At 37.8% G+C, this 25965-nt stretch overlaps 1 long non-coding RNA gene across 1 annotated transcript; it reads right to left on the bottom strand.

Annotated features, from left to right (window-relative positions):
• Nucleotides 1–550: 550 nt before the first annotated feature.
• Nucleotides 551–25965, bottom strand: LOC135413817 (uncharacterized). Its single transcript, XR_010430400.1, has 3 exons — nucleotides 25899–25965; nucleotides 8104–8317; nucleotides 551–924 (listed from the first exon to the last, which is right to left on the bottom strand). It is a non-coding gene; the product is annotated as an uncharacterized LOC135413817 (long non-coding RNA).

Below are 25965 nucleotides of genomic sequence, written 5' to 3'. Positions count from 1 at the left end.
ACAGGTTCAGAATACTCTAGTAAATGCTCGTTACCAGGGAAAGAAACAAAAAAAATAGAACACACTTTGAACTGGCACACATTTTAGAGCGCTGGGCAAAAAATAAATAATGCACATTAAAAAAGGTATAAGCTATTTCTTTTAATAGACTGAAGACAGCAATGTTTGGAATGGGCACAAATTTGAGAAATAGTTTTCCTCACTGGAAAGAGGGTAAAGTCATACAACAAAGTGACAAGGTGCTGACATCTTATTGGTAATCTGTATTAATTTTAAAGGAATATTTATATGTTAGGAAAAAAGGTCTACTGGAATGGCAAAAAGAAGAAATAAAAAGACCCACTAAACAGGTATAAATAAACAAGATTCAACATAAAGCAAATTTAAATGTATTTAATAAGAAATATTCTCTTTTCCTCTTTAGAATCAGAGCAACAAATTACATAAATCTGAGACCAGTTAGAGACCAGAGTATTTTCATTATAGTTACAATGAAATAGCAGGCAAACATTGATGGAATCAGGAGACTACCTTGATCAAGAAGTACATATTAATTACAATGAGCTGACTCAGACACATCATATGAGAAAGAGATCTGCATGTAGTCCAAGTGGTGTGACTTACCACGACTTGCAGATCCACTAAACATTCAGCCAAAACATTATAGGTCAGACCCTGTGAGCCCAGCCCTGGCAGCACTCTCCTGTTGTCATTACCATTTCTATCAGAGAAGGAATTTCATTTACAGCAACAAATGCCTCCTGGAACTAATTGGCACTCATTGGCAATCTCGGCGCAGAGGCTAATGAAGTACCTTTTGAGCCTGAGAGGTTATGAAGAGGTGATCTCTCCAGCACAGAGACTGAATAATGAGACAGGATAAGGATGATTCCTCTGCTAATGCTCATTCCTCACCTGTCCTTACTGTAAAAAAAAAAAAAAAAAAAAAAAAAAAAAGATTCATTCATAAGTTTAAGGAATCCAGGAAGACCTTGTGTAAAACAAGTATTAACACTGCACTTCACTGCTCATGGGGACAAGGATCAGAAAAAACTCTGCAGTAAGAGTAGCTTTGTTCTCCATCTCCAACCTCATATATTTCATTGCTTGGAAAAACTATTTGTGATCAAGCAGAGAATATGACTGAACAGTGGTAGTAGCAAAGGACTGATCCCCGGAAGTCAGCACAAATATTCTACCCTAAAAGGATAGTGTCTTTGCAAATACTAAGAACAGTTTGGAGGACTGTCACCTATATTATACTTACTAAATCTTGAGATACAATTTACCTAAACAAAGCAATTCTTACTGCAGAGCTTTTCTCATTCATTCAAGCCACTATATGGAACGAAAAAGCACAATAGAAAAATTAAATAGTCTAGCAGCTTTATCAATCAACTCTGCATATTCCTATCAGATGACCTATTTTTATTATGTGGAGTGCAAATTAATACACATCAGTTCAAGCTGGCAGGTTCCTTTAAAATGAAGGGAATGCCTTTAGTGCTGGACCACAGTCTTCACCTATGCTATGTGTTGAAGTGCTCAAAATACAGGACAAAGCCTTTGACCAACAGACTCACGAGTGTAAGAGACCAAGGCAGTCTGGAGGCCAGAGAATGGGTTTAAGCCAGAGCTTTTCAGGAAAAGGTGTATTCTTGAACATGAGGTTATAGCTGCAGTTTGACTGCTTTTTAATTTTTTTTCAGACAGTTCATTCCATCAGCTAGCTGGAAAAAATGGAATTAGACACTTTATAGTTATTTTGGATAATCCCAACAAGCATGTTTAGTGCTTTGCTTTTCATTTAGTATTGGACTGGGATAAGGCACTTCTTGGCAACCTGATATTAAAACATACCTCTTGTCGTGGTTTGGACCTTGTTTTCCCCCAGAGGCTGAGAAAAGTGGTAGACCCCAAGGGGTGGAAACCCCTGAAGTTTTGAAGTTCTACCCAATGGGCGCTCCTGCAGAAATGTCAACATCTCACAAACTCACCGGAAGAGAAGAGTTGTAGTTTTGGTTGTTGTAGGAGAGGTGGCCATGTTGTGAGCCACGAGGAAGGGGCTCTGAGCCCCTTGGGCCCTCTGGGGCCTCCCAGCCCCTGGCTGGGGGGGCTGCAGGGACCTGGAACAGCATAAAGCTGGGCTAGGTGCCTGTAGTTATGCCGGGAGAATGTTTTCTCCATGGGCACAGAACAGCAGCCGGGACTGACCAGAGAAACGGTGGCAGAGAGTCAGGACTGATAAGGACCTGAACTGAAGGAGCAACAGAAACATGCAGCACCGCAGAGAAGACTCCTGGAAGACAGAGCCAGGAGAAAGAGAGCCAGCAGCTGAGAGACAGAGTTTGGGGTAAGACTGATACCAGATTCCCCAAAACTCCCTTGGAGACCCTCTTGGAGAAGAGGGACATGGACTCCTATTTAGGAGAAGAGTTTTAGACATGCAGCACCGGAGAGAGAGGAGCTGAGAAGCTCAGAGACGTCCTGGAGCTGGACCGGGACGGCCAGATGGAATGCAGGGGGAGTTGACCTTGGCTCCCCCCCTTGCACTGCTGCCGCGGTGGCAGCCTGAGAGGCAGTGGCACAGAAGCCCTGCAAGAAGGAGCTGAGTCTCCTGCAAGAGATACCAGACCTTCACGAAGACCCCCTGTGTCTTCGTGATATGATGTGGTGATACGACCTTGTCTGGGGTTACGAAGCCCACGGAAGACCCCTCGGTTGTGAGGCGATGGGGCTGGGGGAGTTTGATACCTCCCTCGTTGAGTGCTGGAAGAAAGCCAGCTATCAGCTGCTGCATGTGGAGAAGAGAGACAGAACCTGCTGCATTAGAAGATGCTGCTGCTTAAGGACTGGAAGGGATCTGTCCTTCTTTCCCTCCTGGACTTTTATTTGGAGGAGAGAAGAGATCTGATCCTTGTAAATACTATATGTCATGGTAGAGATAGTTTGTGATCATGTGTATAATGTGATATGGTATTTATTTGTACAGTCATTGTAATATATTCCCTTTCCCCCACTTTGAGTCTGGTGTGTTTTGTCTGGAAAAGCCCATCTCACATTGGGTTGAGATGTGGGAGGGGGGATGGAACTAGGGAATTGGATTTTGGGACTATCTCAAACCATGACACTCTGCTGCTGTAAAAATTTTGGTGCAACGAATAATAGAGTTTTGTTAATAATTACTAGGATTATTGTGTTATAACACGACTCCTTCCCTTTTTTCCTCTGTCTATTCAAAAAACACCCAGCAGAGCTCTAAAAAAGAGCAAGTTAGTGGCATACATAACTTTCCCTGAAGAGATGACAAAGGATTTGTCATTCAAGTCATTAAAGGGCACATCTCCAAACTAAAACACTTTGGAGGTGCACTGAGAAAGTGTCATTTGCCAAAAACCAAATTATCATTTTGGCTCATGTGGATCCACGATGAAAAGGTGGAAAATCAGCGCCAATGCAATGCACACTGCAGCTTCTGACATGGGCCCTTTATCTTCCCCTCTCCTGAGGTGCTGTGCAACTCTGCAGCTTGTGGAGTCTCATTGACAAGTTTTCACGGCAATTGCAAATGTGGTTTAGGGAGGTGGACTGCTAATCAGCTCCCTATGTCAAATGCAACAGAAGGTGAAAACTTCTCTGAAGCTTTCTTTGAGGACTTTGAGAACTGCTCCAAATCTCTGGAGCTTTGTCTGCCTCTGTTTGCTTGCTCTGACAGAAATGATAATTACAATTCTTCCTAGGTGGGAGATCATCCAATATTTTTCTCTCTTCTGCTGCACTCTCCCTCCTTTTTGTTGCTCTTACCATCTTCTACACTACCTCTAGACTGAGGTACATTTATGTTTGCAGCCCATTGCAGCACTGTTTTCTACTGAACATTTCCAGAATCAGATAAGAGTAATCATAAAATTATGTCTATATCTTGGCTAGAAAAGCTGAAGACTCCCTGGTGTTAGTGTCTCAGCAACTCAGTTATGCCATATCAGTTGGTCTAACTGCATGTTTTCATACAACTAATCATCTAATATCAGATTTCCTTACAAAGACAGAGACAAGGATTTTTAGGTAAGAGTACCTTTCTACAAGAAACTGAATCTCATTATAGATAATTTTAATCCACAGAAGTCTGTATCACAAATGACATTTCCAGCGTTCAAGCTTCAGCACATAGAGAAACTGCAAAAGGTCAGAGCTCCTTTAGCACCACCCAGAACATACACTCTTTAATAGACTTTAAATATATACATGTATATAAAACATTCAGAATGTGAGAGTACCTGCAAAACAAAACTAGAATCAATACTCAAAGAGAAGTTTGATGGCAGGGTGGGTGTGTGGAATTAAGAAACAACATAAAGTTGAACACTTTTGCTGTAGTGAAACATGAGAAAGTAGGTATGTTCTGAGCTGTCTTCCTAGTCTGGTCTAGGGGGACAATAGTCATTCATGCTCCATGGAATATATTTACCAACTATATAAATGGATAAATTTTTGACAATTGGTTAAGAAATATAAACTCTTACAAATGACATGCTACAAGAAAAATAGCCTCAATTGCAAGAAAACTTCTGAAGAGCCAAAGTATTTTAGCCTCCCCTTTTTTAGATTATCTTCCAATCATCATCTGGGATTTGCTCAAGCAACTTAGCAACTCAAAGTAAACTATGATAGAAGTATTCTTTCTTGTATTTTCTTCCTATCTTAATAATTTAATACTCTAACTCTGCACAGGAGAAGTTGGACTCTCTATACCATGGTATTGCTTCAGGTCTAACTAGATATAATATTAATAAACATCTAGAGGTAATGAAAGTCCTCCATCTACTATATGTTAAATGATAGCTACAAATTAGTGTTTCTAATGTAAGGATCTCTTCCAGCTCAGCCTGCTTATTATTTTCCTACGTCTAGTGGAATTGACTTATTAGTGGCAAAGGAAGGGTTAATCCCACTGTGGATGGGTCGTTTCATCCCCTCATGATCATATTCTATCTAATCTATATTCTGCTGGAGGAACAGGGACACACTTTTCTGAAAAACTCTTCTTCCTGAATACAGTACTTATCCAATAATCTGTTTCTCCTTTCTTATTTCTTTTGGTAACTTCAGCTTTCAAATACAGTTCCAGAGCTCCATCAGTACCAACTCCTGTGTACTGTGATTTCAAGGTAACCTTAAAGTTATATATAGCAATGTACTGATTTTAGTAAAATATATCACATTTATAGTGACACAGTATATATATATATATATATATATATATATATATATACATACATACATATATATATATATGCTTATAGCACACAGCTGTAGTACATTTTAAAGATATTAGCAGAGGCACTCAACATTTGATATAAGAAATTATTTGCTTGCATATTATCTCAGTGTCTTGAAACAGTACCTACCTGACATTTATAACTTACTTTCTTAGTAACAGAGTCCTTTTAGATAATTTCTGTCTATTATGGTGATAAGTCTCATGGGAAAAGTTGTACTTAAAATACTTGTCTCAAAAATACAATGTGGATATTGCATTCATAGCTTACTGAAAAGACAATCTGTCATTGAGAGCAAAAATCAACACTATCAAGTATCTTCAAAAGTGCTAAATCTGTCTGTCTTGCACAGAGTCAGATTGAAACAGAGAATTTTGAATGGAAAACAAAATACAGGTTATAAACAAGCAAGAACTAGGAGGAGAGCTAAATGTGGACAGGATATTACACTGAAAGGAATTATGTGCTAATACAGACTAACAGAGGAGGAGCCAATTTGATCAGACTTGCAGATTTGTTCCCACTTAAATATATATGAAATTGTTGAGAGGTTATGGAAAGTTGTTTATTAGTTACATATAATCATATTAGCTTTCATGAAAGAGATTCACAATACCTTCCTAATGTTTAAATCTCTTATTTTGTGATTTTTATAACAAATAAATCTCCTCTTAAGATGGCTGTTCTCTCTTTTGATATGAAGTTCTAGTCAAACAGGGAATGTGAAATGATTGACAGAATACTAACTAATATTATCTTACTCATAAGAAATTATTTTCTGATTAATATCTACTGCTTCATTATCTACACAAGAATTTATCAAATTCATTCATTGATTATTCAGACTCAGGTCATAACAGACTTCAGACAGACAGCAGCAGCAAAGCATCTAAAATTCAGCATCCATTACTAGAGTACAGAAAGTGCACATGCTTAGGAAAGGAAGAAAAATGAAAATGAACCAGCTAACCATGCAAAAAACCCCTGTGGCCTAAAGTTTCTAAGTAAACAAAACCATAAGAAGAGTGTGCCTATGCGCTTGCTCTTTTATTTGAATTCACATGGAAAGTGAGATTATTCACTTACTTCCCTCTACCCCCACTATTTATATTCAACCAACTGCATATTTGGGAACTTGGAGATGGGGTGGGCATTTGTGGAGTTTGTTTAAGCATTGTTGTAGGCACGGATGACTCAGGCTAAAAAATCTGCAATATTAAACGATTACATAAACATTTAACAACATTATTTTCTAAGCTTACATCTCTGTATAAAACTTGCACTTTTTTCCCAGAAACCACCACCATGTAAGAGCAAATGTAATTTTTTTTTCCAGTACCTGAAAGGCATTTGTTTCGGAAAGATGCATCAGTCTGACATTGACAAATGGGCAAAATATCATTCATCTGTAAATGTCTTTCATTATTAACCTTTGATATATTAAATATATAGGACTTGCTCTTCTAATACTGGAAACTGATGACTTAAGCCAACAAATTTCACCTACAGCATAGTCCAAGCTGACTAGTAGTAGTAGGACATAGAATCAGAATGCAATGATTACAATGCCCCAAGGTCTTTATCAAGACAGGGTGGTTCACATTTAAAGTATATAGTTCTGATTATTTAGAAGCTTCTCTACTAGAGAAAAAAATCCTTACTCTTCTTCCCAGGAAACACAAATATAATCACAACAGAAGGCCAAGTTTCACTATCCAGCAAACACGATCTTCATTTCAGCCAAGTACATCCTTTGGTGTATAACACATTAACAAGGGTCCCACAAATTTACTGGGAGATTCTTTATAGCAGCATGTGGCTAGAGAAAATAAAAAACCTGATGGCAATTAGGAAGCAAGATATTCCACAGAGGCCTGACAGTAACCTAACAAGCAGCAGTACTGTTTACTTTTAACACCTTTACTGTCCTAAATCTTCTTACAGGTTTTTCTACGAGGTGCTGGCTGCTTATCTTGCCCTGTAAAGAATCAGACATCCAAGTATCTTACAAAGTTTTATTAATCTTTCATTTTTAAAGTGTCTGTTCTCCTTATGTCAAGCCTACCTCCCCTCCTGACTAGCAAAAGCTTCCTAATAGCAGCAAACTAGCAGAAACCCTGCATGGAGCTCAGCCTCCTCCTGTAAGTGACAGCACAACAGCCTTCTACCCACTTACTCTCTTTTCTTCAAGACAGACAAAAAGGGAGGAAACTTCATCGTGAGGTAGGAGTTTAGAAACTTGACATTTCACTACTTGATACTCACTTTCATCAGCAATAAAAGCTTGACTTTAATACTGAGAAATAATGAAGACTAGCAAAATCAAAACTGACACTGTGTGTCTGCTTAGACTCATCGTGCCTATATGCTACCACAGAGAACAATAATCTCTTTTTTTTTTTAAAGCATTTTGCAACTGAATGAAATGTATCTTTAGCTGTATCTACACGTTGCCTATAGCAGTCAAGTCAGTCTTTAAAAAGGAAAGTTCAAATGTGCTTCAGATGCATTAATATGTACCCTAAGTAATACAGAATCATAGAATTGTTTAGGTTGGAAAAGGCCTCTAAGATGATCAAGTACAACCGTTAACCCAACACTGCCAAGTCCACCCCTAAACTATGTCCCCATGTGCCTCACCTGCACATCTTTTTACCAGGAATGGTGACTGCACCACTTCCCTGGGCAGCCTGTTCCAAAGTCTGACAACCCTTTTGGTGAAGAAACTTTTCCTGGTATCCAATCTAAACCTCCCATGGTGCAACTTGAGCTCATTTCCTCTCATCCTGTAGAATGTTACCTGAGAGAGGAGGCTGACCCTCACCTCAACACAACCTCCTTTCAGGTAGCTGTAGAGAGCAGTAAGGTCCCCCATGAGCTTCTTTTCTCCAGGTTAAACACCCCCAGCTCCCTCAGCCATTCCTCAGAAGACTTGTGCTCCAGATCCTTCACCAGCTTCATTGCCCCATACGTGGTCCAGTATCTCAGTCCTTCTTGTAAGGGGGGCTCCTTCTTGTGAGGGGACAATATGGAGAACCCTAAATTAAAAAAAAGAAAAATTCATATTGCAACACGGTGCAACAAACCACACCACCCTAATCTATTCAGATGAAAGGAATCACAGTTCCTTTTAGAAATATTTTTCTTCCATTTTATAATTTAAAAGTGCACTAATGCTACCAAATAAATTTTGTTTGAAGCTCTTCGAGGTTTACAGAAGATGAACTCTTCTAGGTTTTAGCTTTGTGTTACTTTTATTGCTCCTTCTCCATTCTCCCTTTTTCATTTCATTCCCCAATAAAAAGCTAAAAGGTGTGTGAAAACGAAAGGAGATATTTTTCCACTTACTACAGGTGTTTGTATATATTACTACACTTATATACAGAAGTACAGACAAGCATGTTTTCCACTCTATATCAGTTACTGCTGTTTTCTCCATTTATTCCTCTCAATGCATCAGGAAAAGAACATATTTTTAGAAGAAAATTGAAACAAAGCAAAAGGACCACACTATTCCAAAACAGCAAATGACTAAAATATTTGTCTAGGAGTTGAAAAACCTGAGGCAGATAGTCAGACATGGATAATTGGACTTGAGTCTCTGCCAATCTAGCTTTATGCCAAGTCCACTCTATCTGTTTTTCTAAGAAAAGGGGAGTAGTCAGCATCTTTCAGCTTAACATGAAAAATGTATCATAAAAGTTTATCACTCAAAACTGACATGTTGTCACAGAAAGCTGGTTTCAAAGAATATTCATCCCCAAAATGAAAATGTTTACATAAAAACTTCCATCACTCCTACTTATCTTTTTAGAAGGTGGCAAAATAATTCCTTATGATGCCATTAAACAGCCAAGGCAGAATACAGTGTACTTACAACATGGTATAAAAATATGCACGGAAGAGATTCTTAAAGAGACTCAATGAAACAGTCACCAGTGTTCCCAAACACTGCAGGAGAACTTGAACCACTTTGAGGATGTGATTTAAAAGTCATCCAGTGTGGTTCAAGTAGAATGCGAAAAATAGAAGGTAAAGTTCCACCAGAGCCCTAGAAATTTGTGCTTTCCCAAAGCTTGGACAGGAGCGTTTGCAAAGTCCAGATGTTGCACGAATCATAAAAGCAAACTACAGAGCAGTATCAGCAACAGCCCTGTTCTGGTACTGCAGCCTGGTGCTACCAAAATTGCTGTTCTAGGATCTAGAGCAAACTGTGAGCAAGCCAAAAACTGTAATGTTGATCACATTCATTACTTCACACACAGCTGCTCTTGATTTTAAAGTGATTTTTAGAGTACATTTTACTTAGATTCTCATTTCAGTTGTTCTTTGCAGGTTTGTTGTTTTCTGGGTGGGTTTCTCTCCACCCCTGATTCAAGATCCAACTTCTATAATTCGGTAGGTTTCCTACCTTTATAAGAGCTCTCTGGCATTTCCTGTATTCAACACCTTTTCTGTTATCAACCCATTTGCTTCAGGTGCATCTCTTACACAAAGGTATATTTTTTTCATTTTGAAACATTAAAGTTCTAGTTATTTGCCTCTGAATGAAAGAATACAGATATTGCTGTGACTGCAGTGCACTGTACACCATTTAATTTACATTGTGGTTTAGTTACAGGGGGGAATTAAAACAAAAATCTTTGGAAATCTTGATGACTAATATATTATTTTATCAGCAAGTTTTATGTCTTGATTTTCTAAATATAACTGTCTTTTCTAGTTACAAAGCTTCCAAGACAGGTGTTTACTCACTCTCTGTTCATTCTGGCTTATCGAACAGGTTTTTAACATACCACAAGAAACACAGGACCCAGAAGGAAAGGCCAAAACCTAGAACTTGTAGATAATACGCAACAGACAGTCGAGCAGGAGATACCAAGGATAACAGTGCTGTTTGAGGCCCCCACAATACTGGGGGAAAAAAACAATCAAAACAAACCCTCATATTAAACGTCTCCACTGTCTCTAGAAAACAAAACATACCCCAAAACGCAAAACATGACAGAAACCTGAACAGAAACAAAACCACCACTCTGATTACCTAACTGTACAGGTTAAACATTTCTGACTTCAAATTTAGGTCAATATGCTGAGTTTGTGCAAGGTGACATGGCACCAGACCAAAGGCCCCTACAGTCAAGTTCTAGCAACGAACAATGATTTTTAAAGGCAGCAAATAAACACATAAATCTTTGATGAATCAGCATGTGGTAGATAAATCAATTTTTCCTTTCATTTCCATCAGAGATAGCTAACAGAAACCTTTCAGCCAGAATTACCCCTTAGGATAAGTAGTTCCTCTTCCTCGACAGTATTTACCACTCAGAGGTAATTTTAACATTCATATTCTCTTACTCAGCCTAGTGGAAATAGCACCATGTCAGAACAGATAGAGGATATAAAATTATTAACTCAGTGTGCAGTGAAGTCCATTGCTCTTGTTTTCTACTTTTCTAAGCAAAGTGATAAAAATATTTAAATTGTGAGAGAGCATCACTAAAAGACCTTGCAGAAGCTTTGCAGACAGCTGCCAACCATTACTGCATCACCAGTCTAATTACAGCCACATGTATTTCAGCCGGGAGGAAAAAAAATCCTACCCAGATCTACTGTCAGTAAAATATTTTAAATTATGCCTCGGGCAGTGAGCTTTAGGAAAAAAAATTAATAGATCGCAAGGGAAGTCTTTCCTTCTCTGCAACCATCCCTTAAAGTGTCCAAAATCCATAAGCCATTGTGTTTCTCATTTCTTCAAGTCTACCCTACCTTGGTCTTTTCAAACATATATTCCAGATATACAGTGTAATAAACATCTTCAGGTAAAATCATGACAGGTGGGGCATGAAACTGCTGGGAACAGTAGGATCTACGGAGAACGCACACTGCATATTTTTATGTCGGTCAGCAGAGATTTTACTTTTTTATTTTCTCTTGCTGAACTCTAGAATTCTGAATTTAAAGAATACAGAATTTCCAAGCCAAGCAATATTGTGTTGCATTTCTAACACATGGGTCTTTAATATAAAGTCATCCTGAAATTGGATTTCACATTATTCATTTACCTGGCTATAACTAGCTTTACTAAGTTCTTTATACATTTCCTTGTTTTAAAAGACACCCAAATACTTCACACAAATGAAAACAATTAGCTAGAATGAGGGGAGGTTTTCGGCATGGGACCTAAATATTAAGAAAAATATTCCATATCACTGCTAATGACTTCTATTCTTAAAACCTTTCTAAAGCTGAATTTCATCTAGACTTGCATACAAATTAATTGCCTAGAGAAAGGGCTTGTGGTCTAATCTGCAGTATATTAGAGGGATTCATGCCTGATTGATAGACAGTGCTATAGTAGTTATATTTTCCTTTCCCCTTTGGAATAAAGCCAACTCAGAAGTGACATCCATGAATTACTGGGTTACCTGAAGGTTAAGCCACTTAAGGGAAAAAAAATATCATTTACAAGTTGTAAATCTTTTTTGCAAATCTTACTTTCATTCTAGGTTGAATGCTTCTAATGATATCATAGGAGCCTCATGCAGAAAGCAAGATCACAAGTATTTGATGCTCCAGTGTTCCATTACATAGAAAAGAAGGATGCTGCCATTACTGCAAGCACATAAACTTTGATTATTCTTCTTAAAGTCATTTGCTAAAGTGTAAAATAAAGTGCAAGAGGCTATATTAAGATGCTTCATTGAGTTTTAATCAAAGGGAGAAATGTTATTTCTATTTATTATTTATCTTCAAAATGTGACTGATTTTTCTAGTGATAATTACTGAATTTCTGTAACAGTTAGCATTAAGTGTGTCTAGATATTAATTCAGTTTTAATGATTCGCCAGTTAATTAAAAAAATTTACTCACATACATACACAAACCTCGCAGTTCTGATACAATTTTTAGAAGGTAAACTCACTTCTGCTGACAGATGCTTTAGCAAGTAAAATATTAATAGAATTAATGTTGTATTGAAGTTCTACTTTTTCTCTCACAATAATAACATTACACTTCTTATTGTATTAGCTAAGTCTTTCAACACGCTGGTACAGCATACTTACACAATTCTGAACTGTAGAGTAGATAAAAAAAAAAAGTAAAGGGCAACCTACAGTGCAACTGTGCATTTTGTAATGTAACAAAACAATGAAAAAATCAAATTTTAAGAAATAAAAAATTTTCAAGGAAACATTCAATAATATGAGGAAAACATTGGAAATGTCCTATCAAAAAAAATGAAAGTTTGGACCACATTTCACTTTCAAAATAAGTGAAAATGAGAAGGGAGAAGAAAAAAAGCATTTTTTTAGTAACAGCAAAGCAGACTTAAACACGAAGATTTCTAAACAAATATGAGTCCCCTTGAATAACAAAAGATAGAGTATGCTAGGTAGCATTTAATCAAATTGCTTTAATATGATACTCTTATTTCTAGGGTAATCAATCATGTTTTGCCAAAGTAGCTTAATCACTGAAATTTAAAGGCTTTTCACGAAATGAAATTTTGAACACCTTTTATCTGCAAAAAACCCCTGAACTTATAAAATTGCTCTCTTGCACTGATGGTGGCAGTTACACTCTCTCCAGTTTCAGAAGGGTAAAATGGGACAGAGAAATGTGTGTTTAAATCACAAAGAAAAACAACTGCAAGTTGTGCCAGTTGCAGAAGTTAATTCTTCCAAGTTAGTCAAGAAACCACCATATTCATCTTCAGCCAAGGCTCACACATGCATGGGACAGCATGGTGGTACCTATCCCACGAGGAGATGAGGACAACGAGGGACAAATTAATTCTTTGTATTATTTCTGTTGCATAAAGCATCAACAACAGAAAATCTGAACAGACTTTACCAAAACACACAAAAGCAACTCAAGAGTATAAGAACTCTCAGCCATTTTGTGAGCGACGCTCCTCTCTCTGGCATAAATCAACACTGACTTTTATGGAGCTACACTAGTCCATGCCAGATGGAAGTCTGGATTTCATCAGAAAGGCTTAACCATAGGAGGGAAAAATAAGGAAACTAAGTTTTTCCGTCAGTAATTAGACATTAAAAATAATAATAGTAACTGTAATCAAGGGGAACAAGAGGCTCCAGCATAAGTTTTAGCCAAAGCCATGCTGAGCTACAATAAGATTATAGAACACAATGCCAGAGGCAATTCAGAAAACAAGGAAAACATTTCCAAAAGGCTAATGATAGTGCTGTCCAAACCATACCTGGCAGGAGCACGTAAAAAACACATCTGTTGTTGGGAATTAGCTCTCCTCTTCGAAGAGGAGAGCTACCTTAGGTTATTTGTTGTGGCTGACATGAAATGAAGTATCAAAGTAAAACTGAAATGTACTGTTATATTTCAAATCCTAGGAGACTCTAAGCACTTCTTGGTTAAAAGGATGCAAGATTCCTTTGCATCTTATGAATACAGGAGAAACAGGCATGCTATATCAAAGGCTGCAAGGTCCAGATTTTTAACCTTCAGGATATAATCACAACTTCTCCCCTTCAGCAAATGGAAATAAATTGAAATGGTACAATAGAGGAAATTTTAAGACAAGTTTTCATAGCTTTAAACAAACTCAGCACTTGAGTCTATGTTTGTTCTCAGAATAAACCTGAACATTTCTATTTATGATGCAATCTAGTTGACAACATTATACCAAGAAAATAATTACTCCATTATCCATCTCTAAATATATACAAAAATATATTTTAAAAATACCATAACAATCCTGCTGTACTACCCAGAAAGATTTGCATTCACCAGTGGGGAGTAAACTATGTTTCTACATAAAAATATACCTTCTGGACTTCCATTGAATTATCCAGGATGTGGTTTTCAGACATTGGCCAGCAAAAAAAATCAGTCACGTTGCCTCTCAAGACAGGAGGACTCTTCTACTAGACATTCTGGATCAGCGAGGTCTTACCTTTTGACGTTTTTTTGATGGTGACAAAACATCGTGGAAGAAAACAAGTAGTTCTTAGCTAATCTGCGTCAGAAGATGGGAAAATGCCACAGTAATGCTTATATATCTTAAAGAAAAGAGCATTTATACACAGTTGTGCTAACAGAGTGTATTTATTCTAGTAATAGTGAAAAAGCGAAGTATAATATGTCAAAGCCTAAAACAATAAAGTTAATAGTTCTAAATCTAATAACATTCTGAGAGAGTTCCATCAGCACGTTTATTATTTTTAAGAAATATGTAAGAATCCTGTATAGTTATAGCACAGTAATTATGAAAGACTAAGAAGCATTTGAGTTTACCTTTCACAAACACTGTGCCAGGATCTCAGAATAGCAAAAGCTGTATCTAATCACTAGGCTTACAAAAAAGGATGCAAAACTTTCTGACTTCATGACCATTTCAGGTATGTTCTATTGGTATGTTCCAGATGTGAGGTAAGACAATCTCCAGTGTCAGTAGGGAATTGTGAGCAATCCCTCTCTCACTGACAAGTTACACTTAACAGAACTGGATTTAATAATTTTCAAAGAGAAGTCAGCATCTGAAACTCATTGTATAAAAAACCTCCGTGGATCAAACTTAAAAGAGACTTCTGACATTTTATTTTGTGAATTATAGTTTATGGACTTGATAAACTGCATAAAAAGGAAAGTCAAATTATTATATGCTTCTTAAATAATTTCTGAGACAATTTCTGAGACAAAATAACTCTCTTTTTAAAGTATTCCTTCCAGCTCAAGGATTAAGATTTACCGCATACCTATGATTCAAACCTTGCACATTCTACTGACAGTGACTGCCTTTACCTGACTCAGTAGTAGAATCCATGCTCCAGCTTTGTCTTCCGTTTATTTTAATAAACATCTACTCGATTTTCCTTTAAAGACAGTATCCCATATTCTACTGACAATGATTTTGTTGCAGTGCTTCACCTATCAGCAATCTCTCCTCTTCTATGAGGTCATGACAAAAGGTCATGACTCGACACCACCACAGCTCAGCTAAGTTTTCCTCTTTTTTCTCCTTAATTTTAGCATGCTTTATAACCATCTCAGATTAAGGCAAGGTTCCAGTGCTGTAGCTTATTGTTACACAAAGGCAGTAGGAATTAGAGCTCCCAACAAAAGTATCTATTGTTAGGCTTGTTAGACTGTATTTTATGAGGTTCTTTTTGAATCTAAGTATAGCATACAGACTGCCCTCCCTGCCCCCAGAGCAGCAAAAAGAAAATGAACTAACCCAAACACCATCTACTAGTGTTTTCCAGTGAATTATTAAAAGGAGGCTCAGTCCCTACAGTCAGGGTAAAGGGCAGATAAAAACTGTTAAAGATGCCAGAAACACAGCTAATTTTCATTGTTTAGAAAATAAGGTAGAAAGTGTCAAGCTAGTGCTGGGATTTGTGCACCACTCGGCACAGCTCCGCAGCAGCCCAGGGAGAAGAGCCCAGTGCTGAGATCCTGGGGCATAAGCTGAAGAGCAGCAGCATGTCAGGTCACACCTTTAGTACTTTCAATATCCAGTCAAGCAAACAGAATACAATGAAAAATAATTAAAATAACTCCCACCTCTGGAACTTTGTATAAGTCATCAAAAAACCCTATCAGATTCAATGATATCATTCAAGCTTTTTTAGAGATTCAGCCTACATTACCCACCTCTGTGACCAGTTATTATGCTGTAGTTGTGAGGGAGATGGGTAACTAAGAAACACTCTTTAACTGTTCCCCATAATTTGTGGGCATCAGAACAAGGCAGAGCTATTATGCAGCAGTAACTTTATACCCAACAAAAACAGTGATGCATCCTTCAAGTCCTGAAACTAAGTCCCACAAAGACTACATGTATCCCACCTACCCTGTTTCCTTGATGTAAAAAGATATAAAAACTTCCCAAGTAGACAAGACCCAACCACCTGTAAAAGTCACTTGACAAATACTTTTTTCAGCAGCCTCTAATGAACTAATGGTGTTTTGTGTTTTCTTCAAAGTAATTCAAGTGGAGACAAACTACTTGATTCCTTCCAGGTGGCAGTGATATGGCTACTTGGTTTCAGGTGGTAAGAAAACGAAAAATGCTGTCAAACAAGTCTCTAAAATTCCAATTGTCCTAAATCTTTCTTTAAGGGTTACTGCTTTTCTCAATAACATCAGGTTTTGGAGTCCATGATTTTATTTTAGCTTATTTTAGCTTTTTTTTAATCTGGAGAGTTCAGTGAGGAGCAAGCCATAGTTTCCTTGGCTTAAAAAAATATGCCTATGTAATTGATGTGGTAATGATCTTTCTCAGCTCGATGCTTAAGTCATTCAGATCTATAAATCACTCTCAGATACTAATGGTCTAATGCAAGATAATAACTCAAAATAGAAATCTCATTTAATTTCACTGCAATTAAACCAATTAATGTATAATGTATCTTTTCAGACACCACAAGAAGTTTATCCACCTTCCCCAGTACTGCTCTCTGCCTTCTACCTTATGTGTGCCTGATCACACAAAGCTTTAATCTGGATTCTGTTTTCAGAGAAATGGCAGGAATAGGTTCTTTCTGTGAAGTCTCATGCCTTCCTGATTTTTTTCCCAGGGCTGTGTCTTTCCCCTGTTCATAAGCACTACAATTTGCAGAGCAACAAACTTTAACCTTGCTCTCTGCCCCTCACCACTCTATGAAACACATTTAATTTCCTTTTACAGCTAAGGGCAAATGTCTTTCTCATCAAATGCATTGACAGTTAAGTGATTTTGCAGACAACAGGATATATAGAAATAGTCAGAAAGTGATCAACAGTAATCAGAAGAATACATAAAGACAAAATATGAGTTTGAAAAAACCAAATTTTCTGATTTATTATCTTCACTTATTAAAGCTGTGTTATGTAGCAAACATGATCCATATTATAAGTTATGGAGGCAAACTGATAATTAAGTCCAGATTTGCTGAAGAGTATAGATGACTGTAGTTATAAAAATAATAATAAATGCAGCACAATATTATCCTTCCTTGTCATACTGAGTGTATTAATACTGCTTTTAAAGTGCTGTGACATGGTCAAGCACTAAATTACAAGATTATTCTGTGAGAGTAAAGACATTTACTACTTGTTCAAGAGCAGCCAGTATTGTATTCTGCTAATCATCCTCATCTCTGAGGCATAAAGGCCATATATGTACATACACAACATACCAGAAAGCACTCAAAGAACCACAGGCTAATTTTAGCAAAGTCTGGAACATATTATTACACAACACATCAACTACTCTTTTTCTTCTGACAATGGACTGTAATTTATAGAACAGGATTTTATCTGAACTCTCTCGAGAATCTTTTTTAATGATCAGGGAAAAAACTGCTGGAATATTTAATGGTCAGATTTTAAAATGAGAACTGTCTTGGTTAGCTATGAAAATGCATATACAGTTTCTGGTGTACTCTCGTTCCCTCATTAGATTATCACAATTTTAAAATCAAGAAGAAGGATTAACATAAATAATGCAGTTCAGACTGATGATCCCTTGAAATTTAAGGTTAGTGGGATGATAAGCAGAATAACAGATCCTTGGAAATTGCAAATCATTCTGTTTTCTGAAACATGTATGTGGGAGCCCAAACCCAGCTTTCAGCAAAGGAAAACAAGGGCTGACAAAAACCTCATGATCTGAAGGAGCTGGACCCTTCTCACAAGACCTGTTAAAGTTCTACCTCATGGATCAAGCTTGGCTCCAGCAGAAATCAGAAAGGACTTTTGAGATGATTGTATCAAACCATGTCTAAACCCCTGTAATCCCTCTGTCCCCCATGTAATCCTACTAGAAGAAAAATTAACTATTTGGAAATTGCAGTAAAAATTTGTGTAACTCCCCAATTAACATAGGTTGTCCCCTTCATTAACATACAGCCCCAGATACCTTTAAAATAGTGTTCTCGTGTTCAATAAACTATTCCAGTTTCCCCATACTGGGATCGTGTCTAGCTTTTATTTTTCAGACCGCCACTAATGTCGCCACAACCGTGGGGCTGAGAACCTTCTAACATTTAGAAGATTCGTCAGCCATCGGCTGGCTGGACCAAGGGAAGCAGCACTCCTTGTGTTTCGGTGGTGTGTGCGTAGTCAGAACTGAAAGAAGACGGAAGCCGTGCACGGAAACTTGTCCTCAGCAGGCGGGAACTGCTGAGTGAGCTGACTACGAACTCCGGATTGGGTAATTATTTTAAAGACTTTGTAACGATAAGTAGGGTACAATGGGGACTCAAATATCTTCTGAAAAAAAACACATTTATTCAAATTTAAAACGCGAGCTTAAGCAGCATAGCGCGAAAATTGACGAACAGCCCTTGCAGAACCTGTTGCTGTGGGCCCAGCGTCACATGTCAGAACTGAACGTTACCGACCTTCTTGATATGTGCTTGTGGGACTCGGCAACCGCCCGAAAAAACCTCAGCAGCTGCTGCCCGGGACGGGCCCCAGCCGCTAAGCGGAGCGCACAAGCACACTGCAGCCCGACACACGCTGCCCGGACAGAGCCGTGTGAGACAGAACCATGGCCACCGCCACTGCAGCCACCCCGGGCAGGGTCAGGGTGGGAGCCAGCGCCAGCGAACTGCCGCGCTGCCTCGGCGAGTTCCTGTATCGCCGCCCGCTACCGCGCTCAGCAGCAGCAGCCAAGCAGCGGCCAGAGGCGCGAGGTCAACACCTCAGGGAGCAGGTCCCTGAGGAAGGGCCACCACCTCCGGCGCCCCAGCAAACAACGAGATGGAGAGACCCGCGCCGGAGGAAGCAGCAGCGGGACCCGAGCGGGAACCACTCAGAAGGCAGGAAGGACCCGGAACCCGGAACCGAAAGAGGCACCGGGAAAAACAAACACAAGCAGCGCACGAGGTACGCAAAAACCAGGGCTATGGAGCGTGAGCGGAGGAGAGGATCCCACAGAATCCCCGGGGGGCTCCGGGAAAGGTCCGAGGGAGGAAAGAGCCCCAACGGGACCGTCGGCGAAGGAGGGAGCGAGCGGAAACCCAGCAGCAACAACAGGAGAGAAACCCAGGAACAGAGGGACCCCGGAGACAAAGGGAGTGGGGCAGACACAAAGCTGCCGACTTCAGCAGTAGTCAAAGCAGCAAAAACCCCCTTCCTTGACTTTTTTCTTTTTCTTTGCAGCCTAAACTAAGAACTGGTCTTTTTTTGCAAACCCTCTTTGTTTATTAACCTAACTGTTTCAGTTTAACAGAGTAAGGCGAACAAAACGCTACCAATGGAGAGATTGTCCCCCTGCGCAAAAACAAACAAACAAAGAAAGAAAAGAAAAAAGGGGGGGGGAAAGTGAGGGAAGCAAAGACCCTTTGCTGAATGAAGATACCCCTCCATAACTAATAGCCAGAATTGTTTTAAATGTATGCATAGCTGTATTTTTGAAAATTTTAAAGTTTTCACAATAACAATTTTCCTTAAGCCCAAAAGCCAAATTAACACAGAAAGACATATATTTACCTTAAAAACAGAAGAAGTATATATTTTATCCTTGGACTATAGGAATGTTTATATGTATTTGAAATTTAAATTGAACATGAAGTAAAATATGCTTATGTTTTTACAAGTTATTCTATCATAAAAAACAGAAAACATATATTACTAATCTAAGGGTAAGAAACAAAAAACGCCAATTTCTCAGTTCATAACCAAAAGACACTGTAAAATGAAACCCAAAAGTATGTTTGTATGATGTGTGTTCGATGGCCATCGAGTATGAATGTGTGAATGTACGCCTGCGTGTGAAAATACAATAATTAATATGTTCCGATTTATACACAAATGCACATTACCTCACACATGCACAAACACCCTTAGATAAAGAACAGAAAACATATCACCCTGAGTTGAATAGAATTTCATTTGCAGAAATGTTTTAGGTTAAATAAAAGTTTTCAAAAACAAACACTGAAAAACACTTTCAGGTAAAAGTCAGGAGCACATGAACCCTGAAGTCATCAAGTTATTAAGCTTGGTTCAAAATCAATCGCTTATAAGTCAATAGAATACTTAGAGGATAGCTTAAATAAGATTTTATAAGAGTAATTTCTAATAAGAAATAATAGGAATAAGTTAAGTTGTTTAAACAAGTTTTATAATTTAGCATTGTTGGGAATTTTTCCTTCTTGCATTTTGTTCCTTGTTTACTTTTCTATATCCAAAAGTATCTAATAGTCTTTCTGGTTGGTTTAATGTTCTTAATGTTAGTGCTAAGTCTAAGAAAATAATTTATGTAGCAATATGCAGAATGCCTTAAAACAGCTATGATTCCTTCACATGCCTTTATAAGCCAAACCTTGTGGCCAAAACTATTCTGGACACACAATGCCTTTGCATAATCGTACTTTCCATCTCAGGTATATAAAAGGCTGTACATTGCCTTGAAAAAGGAGCCTCCATGCTAACATTAAATTCACTTGTGGTATTAAAAGTAAGACTGCAATATTTCTTGTTAGATCCATTTAAGAATACATTTGCTTCTAAAATGCAGCTATAGAATTTGTTATTACTCACTCTGAACTAATGCATCAAAGCATTGATAAGTTGAAGAAAAAAAAAAAGTAATCAAAACTTAGATTACATGTTTAGTTAGCATGATAAATTTAATACTCTAGTTAAAGAAAACATTTAAGGTAATATTTGTATTCCCTTGTATTTTGTCTTGCATTAGCAAACGTTTGATCAAAGTTTTTTCCGAGTTTTTTGTTTTTTAGAAAAATAATTAAAAAAAAAAAGAAGGGGCAGATGTGGGAGCCCAAACCCAGCTTTCAGCAAAGGAAAACAAGGGCTGACAAAAACCTCATGATCTGAAGGAGCTGGACCCTTCTCACAAGACCTGTTAAAGTTCTACCTCATGGATCAAGCTTGGCTCCAGCAGAAATCAGAAAGGACTTTTGAGATGATTGTATCAAACCATGTCTAAACCCCTGTAATCCCTCTGTCCCCCATGTAATCCTACTAGAAGAAAAATTAACTATTTGGAAATTGCAGTAAAAATTTGTGTAACTCCCCAATTAACATAGGTTGTCCCCTTCATTAACATACAGCCCCAGATACCTTTAAAATAGTGTTCTCGTGTTCAATAAACTATTCCAGTTTCCCCATACTGGGATCGTGTCTAGCTTTTATTTTTCAGACCGCCACTCATGTAGGCTTTTGTTATAGTACCATTAAGTACTATTGGCACCACTAAGTACTATAAAGTACCATTATAATGAAGAAAAAAAGTTGTATCCTCCCTTTAACCATCCTTTTTTTTTTCAGGTAACATTCTCAGAGATAATTGCACAGATATTTTTTCGACCATGACTCCTGAAAGACCTTAGTGACCAATTCCATAGGAACATTCAGAACACCAGAAGTGGAGAAGTGCATGTCTAAATTTTTAGTCTTGAAAACCATGGTCTGATTAGAACCCTTTTGCTGTAAGATCATGACATTAAAAACTAATCTCCTGGGCCCCTCTGAATAAACTTCTAACTCAGTGGTCTCCTCCCCCACAGCAGAAAGGTTGGAATTACCAGAAAAAAGCAGCCCTGTGCATAACCAGATAACACTGTTGTGGTATTAATTTCAAGCAATCACTGGCCCATGATTTCCTCAGCAAGAGGCACTGTTTTTTATGAAATGATATTATCTTTTAAAAAAGGCTCAGATGTCCACTGACATTAGTAGCAATCCCCAGAAGTAACTTAAATAAGCAGGTATAGAGGGTCCATAGAGACAAAAACTATTACTAGAGAATTCATTACAACCTCTGAGAGGCTGGTTCCATCTTCTGATCATACTCTGACTTTATAATCTGACAGGCTTGGGACATGTATCATGCCTAACTCTTATTTTCTGGCTCCAGCTGTAAGGGAAATTAGGCACGTGTTTCAAGTGGGAACTGTGCATGCTCCGGCACAGCCCGAGTTTTGGTCATTTCACTGCAAACGGATGGGTATAATATACTAACCAGTCTGATCTACTTCCAAAATCAAGGTTCTATACTATATACACATGCACATCCAGGTTAAATTATTTGAAATTACTATTAATTACAATCGCAATTCTAATGAATTTGTCTATACCAACTGGTTTTAAACTGACCATCATCAAATATCTTTTCAGCATATTAGGTGCACAGCAGACAGCAGTGTCAAGAAGTCCTGATATTAAAAGATAAATTGATTTCAAAAGGTACAAAGAAAAAACATGTCTACTGTAGTCACATTCTTCATGATATATCCCTCAGCATGGACTTTGCATTTGTAGCATGGAAGGAATCTGGCAGTTCTAGACTCTCAGCATAGAAGTGAGTGATCCCAAATCTGTGTGCCCTTGTGGTATGAAGTGATTTACACAAATCATATTGCTGGGGGAAAAAAGAAGGGGGTGGGGGTGAGGGGATGAAGTGATTTAGCCACTGTAAACCTTACAAGAATTAAAAGACTTAACTGTTTCAAATCAAATCCTAAGTCAAGTTTCCTTCAGAAATTCACTTGAACTAATTTTCAACAGTGAAAGTGCAATCTGATTTCTGTAGAACTTAGTCCCAATACCCACAAGCTTTCTTCACTTTGAATTGCATTAGAAATTGTCCAAGTGCTAGCTTCTATTTTATCATACTGAAAAGATAATAAACCTTGTTTCTATGTTGAAGCAGAATGTAAAGTGTTTTACATATGCACCTCACATATAAAAGTGTCTGGTATACAAGGAGGGTCACATGGACTAAAAATGGGTATCTTACTAGACATTAAGCATCAGAAATAGGTAGGAAAATAGACTGGCTATACTGGATGCCATGCTCTTAAACAGAGGTTGAATATCTATCCCTACTTTGTTTCTTCTTTTACACTCCAGACAACGGAGTTATTTTTTTATATCTGAATTCATTTACATGTATCTAAACTTGCAAGCTTAACTTGCTGTTTTGATTTCAGTGGTATTTCACAATATTATTTTTATTTAGTCAAGCAGATGCTCAACATTTCTGAAAATAAAATCAATATTTTGATGCCTAAATGTAGAGTGGAGCAGTTTTTGAGTATCAAATTTCAGTTTATATCACCATTTCATCTCACATCTCTCTCATATGTGGATTTTCTACAAAGAATGCTTTGGAGACATTGCAGCATCAATGCCCAAGTACTCATGACTTCACCCATGACTACTTTCTACATATATTGGCAGCTCATCCATAAGCTACATAGCAGATGTCTATAAACTTCATGTTCTAGGCTAAAAGGCTGTAACATGGTACTTCATCCTCCTTACTTCTACTTTTTGCATTTTTTTGAAGCTAACATTTTTCTCATTTGGGACACACCCATTGTGTTATATTTCTAGAGGAGTATAGTCTTTATAGTAGTACTTTTGCATCCTCATGTTTTAGTCAAACAAGACCAAAGCTGCAGATACAGAATAATACGAGATAAGGGAGTAGTTTACCCAAGATCACTGGGAGTTTGGAAAAGGTCACAGAGAGTGAATGCAAAGGTTGTGTCAGTCCTTTGAAACAAAGCAGATAGTGTTTATTTTCACTTCATTTGGCAAGCAAACATAGTTCATAGCACGTCAACTTGACTTTTTGAAACGTTACATTTTTTTAATTACAACAGCGAGCTGGAGGAGTTAAGTAGCTCCTCATTTCTTTTTCCAATAAACCCTTCAGACTGAGGGGAAAAGCCTTCCTAAGCCTGAGGCACAACACTGCTTGAAGCAAGACTGTACCTGAATTAGCTAAGCATCCCTAACTCCCATGGATGGGACTTGTGGGCATGGAAAGATTAGAAGATTATTTCTAGTATGCCTTAGAGAAAAAGGTAACGAAAGAGAGGACACGGACATAAAACATTTACATTTAGTGGTACAACTCAGGATTTTTTTCTTATTTTTGTCCATTACAAGTGTCAAATAATTGAATTTGTATTGTAAAATATTATGTGAGTGTGTGCATATGCTGTATTGGGTTTATGTGGCAAGGTTTTTGTACCTGGGGGGGATGCTGGAGGGGGTGCAGATTCTGTGAGAAGCTGCCAAAAGTTTTTCCTGTGTCTGACAAAACCAGTGCCAGCCAGCTTTGAGACAGATCTGCTGCTGGACAAGGCCAAGCCCATCAACTACAGTGGTAGTGTGTCATAACAGTGAGAGAGACTTCATTCAAGAGAGAACTAATTAAAAAAATATGAATATTTAGGTATTATAGTCCTTGATGTTGCACTGCATCCTTAGATTTTAATTCACTTACCTTTTTTTAACCTTGTGCTTCATTAGAAGTAGGCATCTATAATAATTACCAATAGCAATGCCTAGATCACATATCCAGAAGATAAAACATGATTCATACAGACTCCTGTGTGACATTGGTTAATAGTTTTATGTCCTATAAGCTAAGGCTAAAAAAAATCTGCCTCTCATATTTCTGTGGTCCCAATCTTACCAAATATAAAATGGTCCTATCAGGGGCTATGGTATTGCAACTGCAGGAATTTTTCAGTTCTTATAGATCTCAGCATTTCTGTTAGTAAGTGGATGCTTCTGGTACACCAAATTTAAGAAAAAGAACAGGGAAGAATTTCCTCATTTAAGTTACAGACCATTATAAGAAAGCTATTAACTCCTAGGATCATTTGTCATATTGGAAACACATTTGTGTTTCTAAAATGAGTTTTACAGTATTTACTGCAAAAACATTTGTGGTATAGATATTTCATTTCTAATTCAGTATTTAAGTACTTAAATAAGCAAATGAATTCTGAGCCACCTTTCTGCCAACTGCACTGTTTATTTCTTCTCTAAAATAGTACTATGAGTTTCTTCAAATTCTTTTCATAAAAGAGAATGTTTCAGTGAGTCAAATAATTTTCAATATTTAGAGATGAGCACTATAACTCAAATAAACCTTCACCACTCATTTACAGACATACATTATAATGTTTTCCTCAGTATTTTCTTCTACTCTGCCTTTATGCATTCTAATATCTTGTTTGTTTGTTTGTTTTTCCTGAAGCTGCTTTCAGCAAAGGATTTTTTTCTTAGTTTCAGTTAGCAAGCTAACTGAGCTGAGTCCGTTTGGAAGGCTAGAAGTTGTTCTGTAATCTGTCAATCTTATATGCATTGCTTTACATTCACACTTTGTTTTCCCTTGTGTTACCCTCTCTAGTTGCTAAAAGAGCTCCTCTAAATTACCTTCACTGGGCTTGGTTCGCAGAGATACCTTCACTGGCCAACCGCTCAGGCCTTGTGAACAATTGTCTTCTCCTTGAACACTCACACACCCTGCTTTTTTCTGAAGTCAATTATTACTGTACAATGGTGTATATATTTCTTTTTTTTATAGACAGTGTCTTCTGTTTGGTTGGTTTACTTCAAAGCATTTCCCCAGTTTATTATAGTCGTTTAAAGGTCCAAGTCCCTGAACGTGTCTGCAGCCCCTGCCAGGCTGAGGTTACCTGCATGGTTTTTTAGGCTCTTGTCATTTTCCATTTTACTCATGACACTACTGAATAACTCTGAATTCCAGCACTCCACTCAGTAACCCTGTTGTAACAACAAACTTCATACAGAATTATCAATTTGCTTCAAAACTTGTTACGTGTGCTGTGCCTCTGGTACAGAGATTTTACTAACTTTTTACCCATGCCTGCTCAACTTCATCAGTTACTTCTCAAATTCATTCAGCTCTCCTAGATCCTCT

This window comes from Pseudopipra pipra, chromosome 4 (assembly GCF_036250125.1).
Source record: "Pseudopipra pipra isolate bDixPip1 chromosome 4, bDixPip1.hap1, whole genome shotgun sequence".
Taxonomy (NCBI): Eukaryota; Metazoa; Chordata; class Aves; order Passeriformes; family Pipridae; genus Pseudopipra; species Pseudopipra pipra.
Note: the sequence above shows the minus strand (reverse complement) of the source record. Positions and strands in the feature narration are given on the sequence as shown.